At 42.1% G+C, this 16878-nt stretch overlaps 1 protein-coding gene and 1 long non-coding RNA gene across 3 annotated transcripts in view; one reads left to right on the forward strand and one right to left on the reverse strand.

Moving 5' to 3' along the window:
• The window catches only part of ppp1r14ab (protein phosphatase 1, regulatory (inhibitor) subunit 14Ab), a 123489-nt gene that overhangs the window by 46928 nt on the left and 59683 nt on the right, over nucleotides 1–16878 (forward strand). The window lies entirely within an intron of this gene.
• LOC117508468 lies at nucleotides 4532–16576 on the reverse strand. Its single transcript, XR_004560101.1, has 2 exons — nucleotides 16547–16576; nucleotides 4532–4793 (listed from the first exon to the last, which is right to left on the reverse strand). It is a non-coding gene; the product is annotated as an uncharacterized LOC117508468 (long non-coding RNA).

The raw sequence follows: 16878 nt of genomic DNA on the forward strand, positions 1-16878 counted from the left end.
TATTAGAACCCCAATTCCAGTGAAGTTGGGACATTGTGTAAAATCTAAATAAAAACAGAATACAATGATTTGAAAATCCTCTTCAACCTATATTCAATTGAACCCAAAACGAAGACAAGGTATTTAATGTTCAAACTGATCAACTTTGTTTTTGTGCAAATATTTGCTCATTTTGAAATGGATGACTGCAACACATTTCAGAAAAGCTGGGACAGTGGTATGTTTACCACTGTGTTACATCACCTTCTAACAACACTCAATCCGGTGTGTTAAGCGCTGACGTAACGCATCACGTGATAAATCTGTTTCCGGGTCCAAAGACCTTCAAGTTTACAATTAAAGTTACGTCTGTTTGATCCTTTTAAGGATTTACAGTTCGTCTAGTTTGTGTTTACATTGTGCGCAAACCCCCGTCCCTCCCTTCTCCGCCTCCACCTGCGTTAACCGCATTCGTCTGGTTCTATGGTCAGAACACTTAATAAAACTTTTTTCTTTTACTTTACATATTTTATAATGCACAGGTAAAATATACGTGTCTGTTAATAAAAAATTATTTATTACAATAAATAGGACGTTAAAGTGCAAACTTCACTTTCTCCCCGAACGACATGAACAGGAAGCGATCCCAGCTTGCAGCAACTCCCATTGAAAATAATGGAGAACCAACCTGAGCATCTGACATTTTACATAAACGCAGTAACAACTTCTAAAAACCCAGTTAATATATCCAGGAGAGTTTTAGGCACAATATACAAAGAGTTTTATGTTGTGATGTTAATGCTGTTGTCCGTGTGCAATGGTTTAAGTGCAGCCTGATCAGATCGTCTCAGTGCAGTTCTCAATGTTACTGACAGCGCTTTTCTTGTTTGGAGCCGGAAGTTGAAAATCACATGATGCGTTACGTCACACTTAACAACCGGATCAGCATTTGGGAATTGAGGACACTAATTGTTGAAGCTTTGTAGGTGGAATTCTTTCTCATTCTTGTTTGATGTACGACTTTAGTTGTTCAACAGTCCGAGGTCTGTGTTGTCGTATTTTGCAATTCATAATGCGCCCCACATTTTGAATGGGCGACAGGTCTGGAGTGCAGGCAGGCCAGTCTAGTACCCGCACTCTTTTACTACGAAGACACACTGTTGTTAAATAAGCAGGGACGTCCCTGAAAGACGTTGCTTGGATGGCAGCATGTGTTGCTCCAAAACCTGGATGCACCTTTCAGCATTGATGGTGCCATCATAGATGTGTAAGTTGCCCATGCCATAGACACTAACACACACCCATACAATCACAGATGCTGGTTTTATAACTTAACGCTAGTAACAATCTGGATGGTCTTTTTCTTCTTTTTTGTCCCAAGGACACAATGTCCATGATTTACAAAAACAATTTGAAATGTGGACTCATCAGACCACAGCACACTTTTCCACTTTGCCTCTGTCCATTTCAAATGAGCTCGGGCCCAGAGAAGGCGGCGGCGTTTCTGGATGTTGTCGATGTATGGCAGGGGTGGCCAAGTTCGGTCCTCAAGAGCCACATTCCTGACACTCTTAATTGTCTCCCTGCTCCAACACACCTGAATTCAATGAAAGACTCGTTAGCAGACTTTTAATGAGCCTTTCATTGGATTCAAAGCAAATTAAATGATGAATATATATATATATACACACACACACTCAACAGTAAAACAAGTAGAAAAACACAGCAACTAGCTTACACTCAAGTGCTTTTGCTGGTATAAAGGACCCAAAATAAACAAATTGCCCCCTTGGGGAAAAGGAAAAAATGTAAACATTATCACTTTCAAGTAATGATTCTACATATGCTTGCAAATGTCCATAATCTTTAATAACAGTGCAGACTAGCTAGTTTCAAGTTAAACTCAATGCAAAACAAACATCTAACCATATAAATATTAGCAGCATTGAATACTGCAATTGCCTTTTGCAAACAACAACATTCCTTGTGGTCAAAATTTCAAACAGTAAACCCAACATTATATTAACATACAAAGGAAATAGAGCAAATTAAATAAAAAATATATATAAAAACTATTTTCATTCAGTGGTATTTTTGGAAGTGCCCCTCAGGGATAATGAAAACCATTATATGTAAACATCATTTTCAAGTTATGAGGCTACATAGTAAAGTAAATCTTTACTTATTTCAAATGTGCATCATCTTACATGCTACAAAACACCTGAATAAAATGTGCAAAACTTGTAAACATTACACATGTTGAAATTATCTAGTGCACATTATTTAGGACTTAGGCTTAGGTTTTTTGCCAGAAAGACGAGCCTGTCCACTGCATCTGGCCTTAAAGCTGCCCTGTGGCAGGACACGATATTGCCCCCTGTACTAAAAGCCCTCTCTGAGGGGGAGTTGGTGGCAGGAATACACAGGTACCGCCTTGCCAATAGGCTAACTTTGGGATATGTTTCGGAGTGGGTCTTCCACCATGCCAACGGATTGGTTTCACTGTCTGCATTTGGCGCTTGCAGATAACTGTTTAGTTCTGCCTCAACAGCCTGCTGGTCAGTTAGACCAGAAGTAGAAACAGAGTAGGGCTTTTTGAAAAAGCTCCCCAGTGTTTTCGTCTGTATTTTTACTGGTGTAGCTGAAGTTGTAGCTTCTACTGCTGTAGCAGACCTACAGTGTGATGTCTTCCATTCATCCAACATTTGAGAGACAGCATTGGCCCTAACAGTCTCTACTTTGTCAGCCTGGATGTAGTGAATCTTGAAGTGAGGATCTACGAGGGTTGCCATGCACAGGAGGTCATCAGTAGCAGCATCATCAAATTTTTCATTTAGGTAGCTGGTGACTGAACCCTTGATGGCCTTGGTAAGGTCTGTGTCAGTATCTGCTGGCTTCAAGACCTCTTCATTGAAGAGCTGAAGGACAGGTTTCACACAAGAGACACTAACATATGCTTCTCCTGAAAGGGCATCAGTAAAGTCAACAAGTGGATTTAGGGCCTTGTGGACAGACTCCAAAACATCAATGTCCTGCCATGTTGGAATCAGATGCCTGTTTTTTCGATCATCTGATAAAACCTTTGCAATAGCCTTCTCCTGCTCCAGTACTCTTGCTATCATGGCATGACGAGACCCCCACCTGGTAGGGGATTCTGTAATCAACCTGTGCTTTGGCAGTTTGAGTTCATCTTGAGCAGCTGCTAGTGCCCTTTTCTTTTTCCATGAGTAAGAAAAAGTACTGACCACTTTTTTGGACACAGTGATGGCTCTCTCAATTCTCTTGTCCTTCATGCTTCCCTCTGGAGAAAAGTAAAAGTTAAAAAAAAAATAATAATAATAATAACAAACTTTTAATATAAACACAATATCATAACAGTTCACATAAATTTAGAAAAATACTTTATATCTCAAAATATTCAGGAACTATTAGCAAAAATTATTAAGGGACAGCCAAAAACTTGATATGTCAAACAGATATAGCATCAGAAAGAATAGTAAATCAGTAAAATAATAACCAGTATCATTCTGTTATTTTGAAAGCTAAACATTAATATGGAACAACTTTCTTTTTTACTCACCTATAGCTGAGTGCAGCCGGTGACCAAAACACTGCAACCGAGTCCAGCGTTTCAGAGCAACAGCTTTTACTATGTTGGCTCCGTTATCTGTTGTGATGCACACCTGTTGGTCTTGGCCCAGGCCCCATGATTCCAGTGCGTCCTCCAGCCCCTGACTGATTATTTCGGCAGTGTGGTCCTCTGGAAAATACACCGTCTACAAGTACCTGCTTTGAAGACCCCACTCCTTGTCAATGTAATGTATTGTGAGACTCAAATAAGGCTCCGATGTGCGACTTGACCAAAGGTCACTGGTAGTTGCAAAGTATTTCACATCTTTAAGCTCAGTCTCCAGCTTTCCTCGGCATTCATCATAAAGCTGTGACATTGCAGTTTGAGAAAAATATTTTCTGCCAGGGATTTGGTACCTCGGGTCCAGCACTTTGATTAAATGCTTAAATCCCTCTTTCTCCACTGAGTTTAAAGGCATCATGTCTTTTGCAAGGCAAAAAGCAATTGTGTGTGTAATAGTTTTTCTCCTCTTAGAATGTTGCTCATATGGTGCAATGGCTGCAAAAGATGACACGATTGATTGCTGCTTTGGTTCGGTGGCTGCACCACTCGAAGCGGCAGAACTGCTAATGCTACGTGTGCTGGAGGCAGTGGCAGACTGTGAAGACTCCGCTCGCATGTTCATGCTTTCCGTATAATCACTTGGGTGGTACTTCTTCAGATGATTAAACAGATTTGTTGTGTTGCCGGTTTTTGAGGGCACTGACCGCCGACATACCTTGCACATCGGCTTAATTTGCTCCGTGTCACTTTGGAGATATCCAAACCAATGCCACACAACCGACGTTGAGTGACTTTTCTTCCCAACAATAGCGTCATCTTCGGAGAATAACTCCAAGTAATGGCTGACATCTGTTTCGCTCACTGAACTCAGTGGTTTCGCTGCTCTCAGCTCCGCGTTTAACTCCATGTTCGCTCATGCTGTTTAGAACGCGAAACAGAAGCGAAGAAGTAAAAGGTCGTCTCTGATTGGCTGTTGTCACGCATGTGACCACGTGCTTCTTCTTCATCGAGTATGATGGTGGTTTGCATCTGTAGTGTTGCATTGGCGCCACCAACTGTATTATATGTGTATTGCAACAATGTGCACGTGTAATCGAGAAATAAGCTCAGAGCTGATCATCGTAATCGACCTGAAATTTATCACGATCATTGATCACGATCACATAATCGCTCAGGCCTACTTTAACAATGAAACAGTTCACTGTAGGATTAAAGCAGGAACATTCACAGTTCAGGAAATAAAGTTCACTGTTCAGGAATTGTTCACTGTTCATGAATTGTCCTTAGAGGTCAGATACTGCGCGTCTTGTGATGCAGTTACAATTATGTGGGAATGTGGTTTCGAAATGACTTGGCAAGTACTTAGTAGTTCTGCCTAAGAGTTCATACAGTTCTTGGAAATAGTTCTTGAAAACAGTTCTTGGTCATGCACAGTCACAATCAGAAGCAGTATAAGAGCAGAATCTCACAACCTCAGAGTCATGCAGGAACTTAGTTGAACGAGGCAGAGCAGCAGCGAGTTCCAAAGTGACATAGTGCTGGAAGTTGGCGTGGAAGCCAGGAGCAGTGCAACGTGGAAGCCGCACAGGAAGGCGTGTGGAAGCACCAAAAGGTCAACAACTTATATTACAGAAAATAGAGGAGACCAGGTTACCTTGAGATGAGCTGTGGGAAGCTCAGACGTCAGAGCGCATTGAAGCGGCAGGAATGACGACTTAATGATCATGGAGAATCAATGTAGAATCTGGCTGGGATTCTGGCAAGGTCAAGGTCATGGAAGAATCTGCCCAGGTCAAGGTCATGGAATGGAAGAATCTGGCAGTGACTGAGCTCAAAGCCGGGGTTTAAGTAACCTGCTCCTGATCAGGAGCTCATGAGCGTCAGGTGCGAGTAGATGATGAGCAGCAGGTGTTCCTTGGGTCTGCAGCACACCACCTAGAGGGAAAACAGACGAGCAACACACAAGAGGAGACAGAAGGGGAAGGGGAGAGAGGCAGACAAAAGGCTGGCTACAACACAAAACCCACAGTGATAACTGAAATAACTTGAAAGTGACAAAAATAATCCACCTATTTTTTATTCCCGCTTACTCCAATTAAAGGTGACACAGGGCTGGAGCCTACCCCAGCAGTCATCGGACATGAGGCAGGATACACATGCAAACTCCACACAGAATGGCCGCAGGTGGGAAAGGATCACAGGTTAGCTATAGTCACGTGGACCTTAAACCTCTGAATAGTACGTGCAACTGTAGTCACAAGAACACCAAGCTGCTTGAAGATGGTCTTGTAGCCTTTTCTTATTAGAACCCCAATTCCAGTGAAGTTGGGACATTGTGTAAAATCTAAATAAAAACAGAATACAATGATTTGAAAATCCTCTTCAACCTATATTCAATTGAACCCAAAACGAAGACAAGGTATTTAATGTTCAAACTGATCAACTTTGTTTTTGTGCAAATATTTGCTCATTTTGAAATGGATGACTGCAACACATTTCAAAAAAGCTGGGACAGTGGTATGTTTTCATTTAGGACTACGAAGACACCATTTGTAAACTAATATTATTGGATTGAATGTTGGAATTTTGACTCTTGCTTGCCTCTACTGGTGGTTGGCTCTCACTGCGGTATTGTATCACTTCCTGTTCCGGAGCACAGCGGTGTTTTGCTGTATCTGTTAGCTGTTTAATCTGCGCAGTTAGACTGATCTAGTTACCTAGATAACGATTTGTTTCACAGTGTAATCTTCACGTGCCTTAACTAAAGCACTCCCTCTGCTGAATCACCTCTAAATTATTTACACATTATTCACTTTGTGTGTTTTTAGGAATCCGCTAGCTTAGCGCAGCTACTAGCTCTTAGCCGGTTTAGCATGGCGGCTTCTCCTGTCTCTCCCGCACTTTTCTGCTCTGGGTGTGAAATGTTTAGTTATTCCTCGGCCTCCTTTAGCAGTAATGGTACTTGTAATAAGTTTAGCTTATTCGAAGCTTTGGAGGCCAGGCTGGGCGAATTGGAGACTCGGCTCCGCACCGTGGAAAATTCTACAGCTAGCCAGGCCCCTGTAGTCGGTGCGGACCAAGGTAGCTTAGCCGCTGTTAGTTTCCCTCTGGCAGATCCCGAGCAGCCGGGAAAGCAGGCCGACTGGGTGACTGTGAGGAGGAAGCGTAGCCCTAAACAGAAACCCCGTGTACACCGCCAACCCGTTCACATTTCTAACCGTTTTTCCCCACTCGACGACACACCCGCCGGGGATCAAACTCTGGTTATTGGCGACTCTGTTTTGAGAAATGTGAAGTTAGTGACACCAGCAACCATAGTCAATTGTCTTCCTGGGGCCAGAGCAGGCGACATTGAAGGAAATTTGAAACTGCTGGCTAAGGCTAAGCGTAAATTTGGTAAGATTGTAATTCACGTCGGCAGTAATGACACCCAGTTACGCCAATCGGAGGTCACTAAAATTAACATTGAATCGGTGTGTAACTTTGCAAAAACAATGTCGGACTCTGTAGTTTTCTCTGGGCCCCTCCCCAATCGGACCGAGAGTGACATGTTTAGCCGCATGTTCTCCTTGAATTGCTGGCTGTCTGAGTGGTGTCCAAAAAATGAGGTGGGCTTCATAGATAGTTGGCAAAGCTTCTGGGGAAAACCTGGTCTTGTTAGGAGAGACGGCATCCATCCCACTTTGGATGGAGCAGCTCTCATTTCTAGAAATCTGGCCAATTTTCTTAAATCCTCCAAACCCTGACTATCCAGGGTTGGGACCAGGAAGCAAAGTTGTAGCCTTACACACCTCTCTGCAGCTTCTCTCCCCCTGCCATCCCCTCATTACCCCATCCCCGTAGAGACGGTGCCTGCTCCCAGACCACCAATAACCAGCAAAAATCTATTTAAGCATAAAAATTCAAAAAGAAAAAATAATATAGCACCTTCAACTGCACCACAGACTAAAACAGTTAAATGTGGTCTATTAAACATTAGGTCTCTCTCTTCTAAGTCCCTGTTAGTAAATGATATAATAATTGATCAACATATTGATTTATTCTGCCTTACAGAAACCTGGTTACAGCAGGATGAATATGTTAGTTTAAATGAGTCAACACCCCGAGTCACACTAACTGCCAGAATGCTCATAGCACGGGCCGAGGCGGAGGATTAGCAGCAATCTTCCATTCCAGCTTATTAATTAATCAAAAACCCAGACAGAGCTTTAATTCATTTGAAAGCTTGACTCTTAGTCTTGTCCATCCAAATTGGAAGTCCCAAAAACCAGTTTTATTTGTTATTATCTATCGTCCACCTGGTCGTTACTGTGAGTTTCTCTGTGAATTTTCAGACCTTTTGTCTGACTTAGTGCTTAGCTCAGATAAGATAATTATAGTGGGCGATTTTAACATCCACACAGATGCTGAGAATGACAGCCTCAACACTGCATTTAATCTATTATTAGACTCAATTGGCTTTGCTCAAAATGTAAATGAGTCCACCCACCACTTTAATCATATCTTAGATCTTGTTCTGACTTATGGTATTGAAATTGAAGACTTAACAGTATTCCCTGAAAACTCCCTTCTGTCTGATCATTTCTTAATAACATTTACATTTACTCTGATGGACTACCCAGCAGTGGGGAATAAGTTTCATTACACTAGAAGTCTTTCAGAAAGCGCTGTAACTAGGTTTAAGGATATGATTCCTTCTTTATGTTCTCTAATGCCATATACCAACACAGTGCAGAGTAGCTACGTAAACTCTGTAAGTGAGATAGAGTATCTTGTCAATAGTTTTACATCTTCATTGAAGACAACTTTGGATGCTGTAGCTCCTCTGAAAAAGAGAGCTTTAAATCAGAAGTGCCTGACTCCGTGGTATAACTCACAAACTCGCAGCTTAAAGCAGATAACCCGTAAGTTGGAGAGGAAATGGCGTCTCTGTTGGGAAAGTGTAGGAACACGGACCCACAACAGGGGGCAAAAATGAACGGACAATGGAGAAAGCCAAATCACAAAGTTTTACTGTTGTGAATTCACACAACAAACACAACAGATTACAAATACAGCAGTAACCGAATTCCAATGGTGTCGTGTGGGCAGGCTCGACGATAGGAGACGTCTGTCCGAGTCGAACCGGAACCACCCGATTTCCTCTGCCACCGAACCCCGGGGATACTGGAGCCGCCAAGTCCCGAACCCCAGGTGGCCACTGCCTCCGCTCGTCGGATCCGGTACTGCTGGCAAGGAACAGAAACAGTCAGGTGTGGGTGCGACTGCACCCAGCAACACACAGGGTGGAAACACCACCTCCACCTCTTGTCAGGAAAATACTGGTGAGTGCAGGAGTGTGAGTACTTATCCAAGAAGTCCAATACAATCTCCCGCTGTACTACTCACTATCTGCTATCCAACACACAAGCAACAAAGTATTATCGTCAAGAACACAATCGGCTGAGTACGTTACCTCCTTAGTAGAGCGATATCTCGGCAATGAGGTGGAGATGCCGTCCTGCTGATATACCTCCCTGTTGATTGATATCAGCTGTCTCAGGTGATGGGTGACAGCTGTCACCCTGGCTGCTCCTGTGAGGCGGCAGCGCCCTCCGGTGCCTGGAGCCCGCACTCCAGGCAGGGCGCCCTCTGGTGGTGGTGGACCAGCAGTACCTCCTCTTCAGTGGCCCACACAACAGTCTCACTAATTTAGAAGATCTTCACTTAGCCTGGAAAAAGAGTCTGTTGCTCTATAAAAAAGCCCTCCGTAAAGCTAGGACATCTTAATACTCATCACTAATTGAAGAAAATAAGAACAACCCCAGATTTCTTTTCAATCAATCAATCAACTTTTTTCTTATATAGCGCCAAATCAAAATAACAGTTGCCCCAAGGCGCTCCATATTGTAAGGCAAGGCCATACAATAATTATGAAAAACCCCAACGGTCAAAACGACCCCCTATGAGCAAGCACTTGGCAACAGTGGGAAGGAAAAACTCCCTTTTAACAGGAAGAAACCTCCAGCAGAACCAGGCTCAGGGAGGGGCAGTCTTCTGCTGAGACTGGTTGGGGCTGAGGGAAAAAACCAGGAAAAAGACATGCTGTGAAGGGGGGCAGAGATCGATCACTAATGATTAAATACAGAGTGATGCATACGGAGCAAAAAGAGAAAGAAACAGTGCATCATGGGAACCCCCCCACAATCTACGTCTAAAGCAGCATATCCAAGGGATGGTCCAGGGTCACCCGATCCAGCCCTAACTATAAGCCTTAGCGAAAAGGAAAGTTTTAAGCCTAATCTTAAAAGTAGAGAGGGTATCTGTCTCCCTGATCTGAATTGGGAGCTGGTTCCACAGGAGAGGAGCCTGAAAGCTGAAGGCTCTGCCTCCCATTCTACTCTTACAAACCCTAGGAATTACAAGTAAGCCCGCAGTCTGAGAGCGAAGCGCTCTAATGGGATAATATGGTACTACGAGGTCCCTAAGATAAGATGGGACCTGATTATTCAAAACCTTATAAGTAAGAAGAAGAATTTTAAATTCTATTCTAGAATTAACAGGAAGGTGAGGTGAGATATGCTCTCTCCTGCTAGTCCCCGTCAGTACTCTAGCTGCAGCATTCTGAACCAACTGAAGGCTTTTTAGGGAACTTTTAGGACAACCTGATAATAATGAATTACAATAGTCCAGCCTAGAGGAAATAAATGCATGAATTAGTTTTTCAGCATCACTCTGAGACAAGACCTTTCTGATTTTAGAGATATTGCGTAAATGCAAAAAGGCAGTCCTACATATTTGTTTAATATGCGCTTTGAATGACATATCCTGATCAAAAATGACTCCAAGATTTCTCACAGTATTACTAGAGATCAGGGAAATGCCATCCAGAGTAACGATCTGGTTAGACACCATGCTTCTAAGATTTGTGGGGCCAAGTACAATAACTTCAGTTTTATCTGAGTTTAAAAGCAGGAAATTAGAGGTCATCCATGTCTTTATGTCTGTAAGACAATCCTGCAGTTTAGCTAATTGGAGTGTATCCTCTGGCTTCATGGATAGATAAAGCTGGGTATCATCTGCGTAACAATGAAAATTTAAGCAATACCGTCTAATAATACTGCCTAAGGGAAGCATGTATAAAGTGAATAAAATTGGTCCTAGCACAGAACCTTGTGGAACTCCATAATTAACTTTAGTCTGTGAAGAAGATTCCCCATTTACATGAACAAACTGTAATCTATTAGACAAATATGATTCAAACCACCGCAGTGCAGTGCCTTTAATACCTATGACATGCTCTAATCTCTGTAATAAAATTTTATGGTCAACAGTATCAAAAGCAGCACTGAGGTCCAACAGAACAAGCACAGAGATAAGTCCACTGTCCGAAGCCATAAGAAGATCATTTGTAACCTTCACTAATGCTGTTTCTGTACTATGATGAATTCTAAAACCTGACTGAAACTCTTCAAATAGACCATTCCTCTGCAGGTGATCAGTTAACTGTTTTACAACTACCCTCTCAAGAATCTTTGAGAGAAAAGGAAGGTTGGAAATTGGCCTATAATTAGCTAAGATAGCTGGGTCAAGTGATGGCTTTTTAAGTAATGGTTTAATTACTGCCACCTTAAAGGCCTGTGGTACATAACCAACTAACAAAGATAGATTGATCATATTTAAGATTGAAGCATTAAATAATGGTAGGACTTCCTTGAGCAGCCTGGCAGGAATGGGGTCCAATAAACATGCCGATGGTTTGGACGAAGCAACCAATGAAAATAACTCAGAACAACCGGAGAGAAAGAGTCTAACCAAATACCGGCATCACTGAAAGCAGCCAAAGATAACGATACATCTTTGGGATGGTTATGAGTAATTTTTTCTCTAATAGTCAAAATTTTGTTAGCAAAGAAAGTCATGAAGTCATTACTAGTTAAAGTTAATGGAATACTCAGCTCAATAGAGCTCTGACTCTTTGTCAGCCTAGCTACAGTGCTGAAAAGAAACCTGAGGTTATTCTTATTTTCTTCAATTAGTGATGAGTAGAAAGATGTCCTAGCTTTACGGAGGGCTTTTTTATAGAGCAACAAACTCTTTTTCCAGGCTAAGTGAAGATCTTCTAAGTTAGTGAGACGCCATTTCCTCTCCAACTTACGGGTTATCTGCTTTAAGCTACGAGTTTGTGAGTTATACCACGGAGTCAGACACTTCTGATTTAAAGCTCTCTTTTTCAGAGGAGCTACAGCATCCAAAGTTGTCTTCAAAGAGGATGTAAAACTATTGACGAGATACTCTAACTCCCTTACAGAGTTTAGGTAGCTACTCTGCTCTGTGTTGGTATATGACATTAGAGAACATAACGAAGGAATCATATCCTTAAACCTAGTTACAGCGCTTTCTGAAAGACTTCTAGTGTAATGAAACTTATTCCCTACTGCTGGGTAGTCCATCAGGGTAAATGTAAATGTTATTAAAAAATGATCAGACAGAAGGGAGTTTTCAGGGAATACTGTTAAATCTTCTATTTCCATACCATAAGTCAGAACAAGATCTAAGATATGATTAAGTGGTGGGTGGACTCATTTACTTTTTGAGCAAAGCCGATAGAGTCTAATAATAGATTAAATGCAGTGTTGAGGCTGTCATTCTCAGCATCTGTGTGGATATTAAAATCGCCCACTATAATTATCTTATCTGAGCTAAGCACTAAGTCAGACAAAAGGTCTGAAAATTCACAGAGAAACTCACAGTAACGACCAGGTGGACGATAGATAATAACAAATAAAACTGGTTTTTGGGACTTCCAATTTGGATGGACAAGACTAAGAGACAAGCTTTCAAATGAATTAAAGCTCTGTCTAGGTTTTTGATTAATTAATAAGCTGGAATGGAAGATTGCTGCTAATCCTCCGCCACGGCCCGTGCTACGAGCATTCTGACAGTTAGTGTGACTCGGGGTGTTGACTCATTTAAACTAACATATTCATCCTGCTGTAACCAGGTTTCTGTTAGGCAGAATAAATCAATACGTTGATCAATTATTATATCATTTACCAACAGGGACTTAGAAGAGAGAGACCTAATGTTTAATAGACCACATTTAACTGTTTTAGTCTGTGGTGCAATTGAAGGTGCTATATTATTTTTTCTTTTTGAATTTTTATGCTTAAATAGATTTTTGCTGGTTATTGGTGGTCTGGGAGCAGGCACCGTCTCTACGGGGATGGGGTAATGAGGGGATGGCAGGGGGAGAGAAGCTGCAGAGAGGTGTATAAGACCACAGCTCTGCCTCCTGGTCCCAACGCTGGACAGTCACAGTTTGGAGGATCCAAGAAAATTGGCCAGATTTCTAGAAATGAGAACTGCTCCATCTAAAGTGGGATGGATGCCGTCTCTCCTAACAAGACCAGGTTTTCCCCAGAACCTTTGCCAATTATCAATGAAGCCCACCTCATTTTTTGGACACCACTCAGACAGCCAGCAATTCAAGGAGAACATGCGGCTAAACATGTCACTCCCGGTCCGATTGGGGAGGGGCCCAGAGAAAACAACAGAGTCCGACATTGTTTTTGCAAAGTTACACACCGATTTAATGTTAATTTTAGTGACCTCCGATTGGCCCGACGTGAATTACAATCTTACCAAATTTACGCTTAGCCTTAGCCAGCAATTTCAAATGTCCTTCGATGTCGCCTGCTCTGGCCCCCGGAAGACAATTGACAATGGTTGCTGGTGTCGCTAACTTCACATTTCTCAAAACAGAGTCGCCAATAACCAGAGTTTGATCCTCGGCGAGTGTATCGTCGAGTGGGGAAAAACGGTTAGAGATGTGAACGGGTTGACGGTGTACACGGGGCTTCTGTTTAGGGCTACGCTTCCTCCTCACAGTCACCCAGTCAGCCTGCTTTCCCGACTGCCCGGGATCTGCCAGGGGGGAACTAACGGCGGCTAAGCTACCTTGGTCCGCACCGACTACAGGGGCCAGGCTAGCTGTAGAATTTTCCACGGTGCGGAGCCGAGTCTCCAATTCGCCCAGCCTGGCCTCCAAAGCTACGAATAAGCTGCACTTATTACAAGTACCGTTACTGCTAAAGGAGGCCGAGGAATAACTAAACATTTCACACCCAGAGCAGAAAAGTACGGGAGAGACAGGAGAAGCCGCCATGCTAAATCGGCTAAGAGCTAGTAGCTACGCAACCTAGCGGATTCCTAAAAACACACAAAGTGAATAATGTGTAAATTATTTAAAGGTGATTCAGCAGAAGGAGTGCCCCAATCAAGGCACCAAACAGGCCATGAAGCAGCACAGGCAACGCACGACAACAGTGCTAAAAGAGAAAAAAAAAAAAAAATAAATAAATAAAAAACGAAAGCGTTAGCAAGCTAGTTAGCTTGCCAACGCTGATGAAAGTTAGCAGATAAAAGTGCTCCGTCGCGATGTTTCGACCGTTAGAGGTCTTCCTTAGGCGTTGGAGCACAGTAAAAAAGTTAAAAAAAAAAAGTAAAAAGGTAAAAAAGTAAAAAAGTCTTGAAAAAGACTGTTAATTCAAGTCCAAAGCAGCAGGTAGCAGTCTCAGTGTAAACAGTCCCAACAGAGAGCCAAGTGTTACAGGGAACACTTGACAAAGATGACTGTCAATCTTCCTCAGTCTGGGGCATGTACCCCCAAAGGTATTGTCTGGGGCAATTTTCAGCACTGTAGCCAGGCTGACAAAGAGTCAGAGCTCTATTGAGCCGAGTATTCCTTTAACTTTAATTAGTAATGACTTCATGACTTTCTTTGCTAATAAAATTTTAACTATTAGAGAAAAAATTACTCATAACCATCCCAAAGACGTATCGTTATCTTTGGCTGCTTTCAGTGATGCCGGTATTTGGTTAGACTCTTTCTCTCAGATTGTTCTGTCTGAGTTATTTTTATTAGTTACTTCATCCAAACCATCAACATGTTTATTAGACCCCATTCCTACCAGGCTGCTCAAGGAAGCCCTACCATTATTTAATGCTTCGATCTTAAATATGATCAATCTATCTTTATTAGTTGGCTATGTACCACAGGCTTTTAAGTTGGCAGTAATTAAACCATTACTTAAAAAGCCATCACTTGACCCAGCTATCTTAGCTAATTATAGACCAATCTCCAACCTTCCTTTTCTCTCAAAAATTCTTGAAAAGGTAGTTGTAAAACAGCTAACTGATCATCTGCAGAGGAATGGTCTATTTGAAGAGTTTCAGTCAGGTTTTAGAATTCATCATAGTACAGAAACAGCATTAGTGAAGGTTACAAATGATCTTCTTATGGCCTCAGACAGTGGACTCATCTCTGTGCTTGTTCTGTTAGACCTCAGTGCTGCTTTTGATACTGTTGACCATACAATTTTTATTACAGAGATTAGAGCATGCCATAGGTATTAAAGGCACTGCGCTGCGGTGGTTTGAATCATATTTATCTAATAGATTACAATTTGTTCATGTAAATGGGGAATCTTCTTCACAGACTAAGGTTAATTATGGAGTTCCACAAGGTTCTGTGCTAGGACCAATTTTATTCACTTTATACATGCTTCCCTTAGGCAGTATTATTAGACGGCATTGCTTAAATTTTCGTTGTTACGCAGATGATACCCAGCTTTATCTATCCATGAAGCCAGAGGACACACACCAATTAGCTAAACTGCAGGATTGTCTTACAGACATAAAGACATGGATGACCTCTAATTTCCTGCTTTTAAACTCAGATAAAACTGAAGTTATTTTACTTGGCCCCACAAATCTTAGAAACATGGTGTCTAACCAGATCCTTACCCTCTGGATGGCATTACCCTGACCTCTAGTAATACTGTGAGAAATCTTGGAGTCGTTTTTGATCAGGATATGTCATTCAAAGCGCATATTAAACAAATATGTAGGACTGCTTTTTTGCATTTACGCAATATCTCTAAAATTAGAAAGGTCTTGTCTCAGAGTGTTGCTGAAAAACTAATTCATGCATTTATTTCCTCTAGGCTGGACTATTGGAATTCATTATTATCAGGTTGTCCTAAAAGTTCCCTGAAAAGCCTTCAGTTAATTCAAAATGCTGCAGCTAGAGTACTAACGGGGACTAGAAGGAGAGAGCATATCTCACCCATATTGGCCTGTCTTCATTGGCTTCCTGTTAATTCTAGAATAGAATTTAAAATTCTTCTTCTTACTTATAAGGTTTTGAATAATCAGGTCCCATCTTATCTTAGGGACCTCATAGTACCATATCACCCCAATAGAGCGCTTCGCTCTCAGAGTGCAGGCTTACTTGTAGTTCCTAGGTTTGTAAGAGTAGAATGGGAGGCAGAGCCTTCAGCTTTCAGGCTCCTCTCCTGTGGAACCAGCTCCCAATTCAGATCAGGGAGACAGACACCCTCTCTACTTTTAAGATTAGGCTTAAAACTTTACTTTTTGCTAAAGCTTATAGCTTATAGTTAGGGCTGGATCAGGTGACCCTGAACCATCCCTTAGTTATGCTGCTATAGACTTAGACTGCTGGGGGGTTCCCATGATGCACTGAGTGTTTCTTTCTCTTTTTGCTCTGTATGCACCACTCTGCATTTAATCATTAGTGATTGATCTCTGCTCCCCCCAACAGCATGTCTTTTTCCTGGTTCTCTCCCTCAGCCCCAACCAGTCCCAGCAGAAGACTGCCCCTCCCTGAGCCTGGTTCTGCTGGAGGTTTCTTCCTGTTAAAAGGGAGTTTTTCCTTCCCACTGTCGCCAAGTGCTTGCTCACAGGGGGTCGTTTTGACCGTTGGGGTTTTTACGTAATTATTGTATGGCCTTGCCTTACAATATAAGGCGCCTTGGGGCAACTGTTGTGATTTGGCGCTATATAAATAAAATTGATTGAATTGATTGATTGATTTTACATTATTCAAAATATTCCCAAATTCTCATTGCTCATACTCACACATACACACACATATACACACACACAGTTTTCTCCAGTGGACTGTGGCTCAGCTGGCTGGAGCAGCTCTGTCCTCTTGTGGTCTCTGTACAATATTTACATCTTTATTAAGATTTGTTTTCCTTTCTTTTAATCCTCTTACAGCCTTACATGTGTTTTATTCCCTCAGTGGCTTTGGCGAGAGAAAGAGAGCGATGCCGCCATTTTTCCTGACAGCTCAGTGATGTAAGAACTTGTGTGTCATGACGTCTGAAGTGATATCATGATGCCAAACTCTGGATTTCACACAAAGGAAAACAGCTGTACTGACAACGAAAACCTGTAGTTTTAGATTTTTCCACAGA

Source organism: Thalassophryne amazonica, chromosome 4 (genome assembly GCF_902500255.1).
Source record: "Thalassophryne amazonica chromosome 4, fThaAma1.1, whole genome shotgun sequence".
Classification (NCBI taxonomy): domain Eukaryota; kingdom Metazoa; phylum Chordata; class Actinopteri; order Batrachoidiformes; family Batrachoididae; genus Thalassophryne; species Thalassophryne amazonica.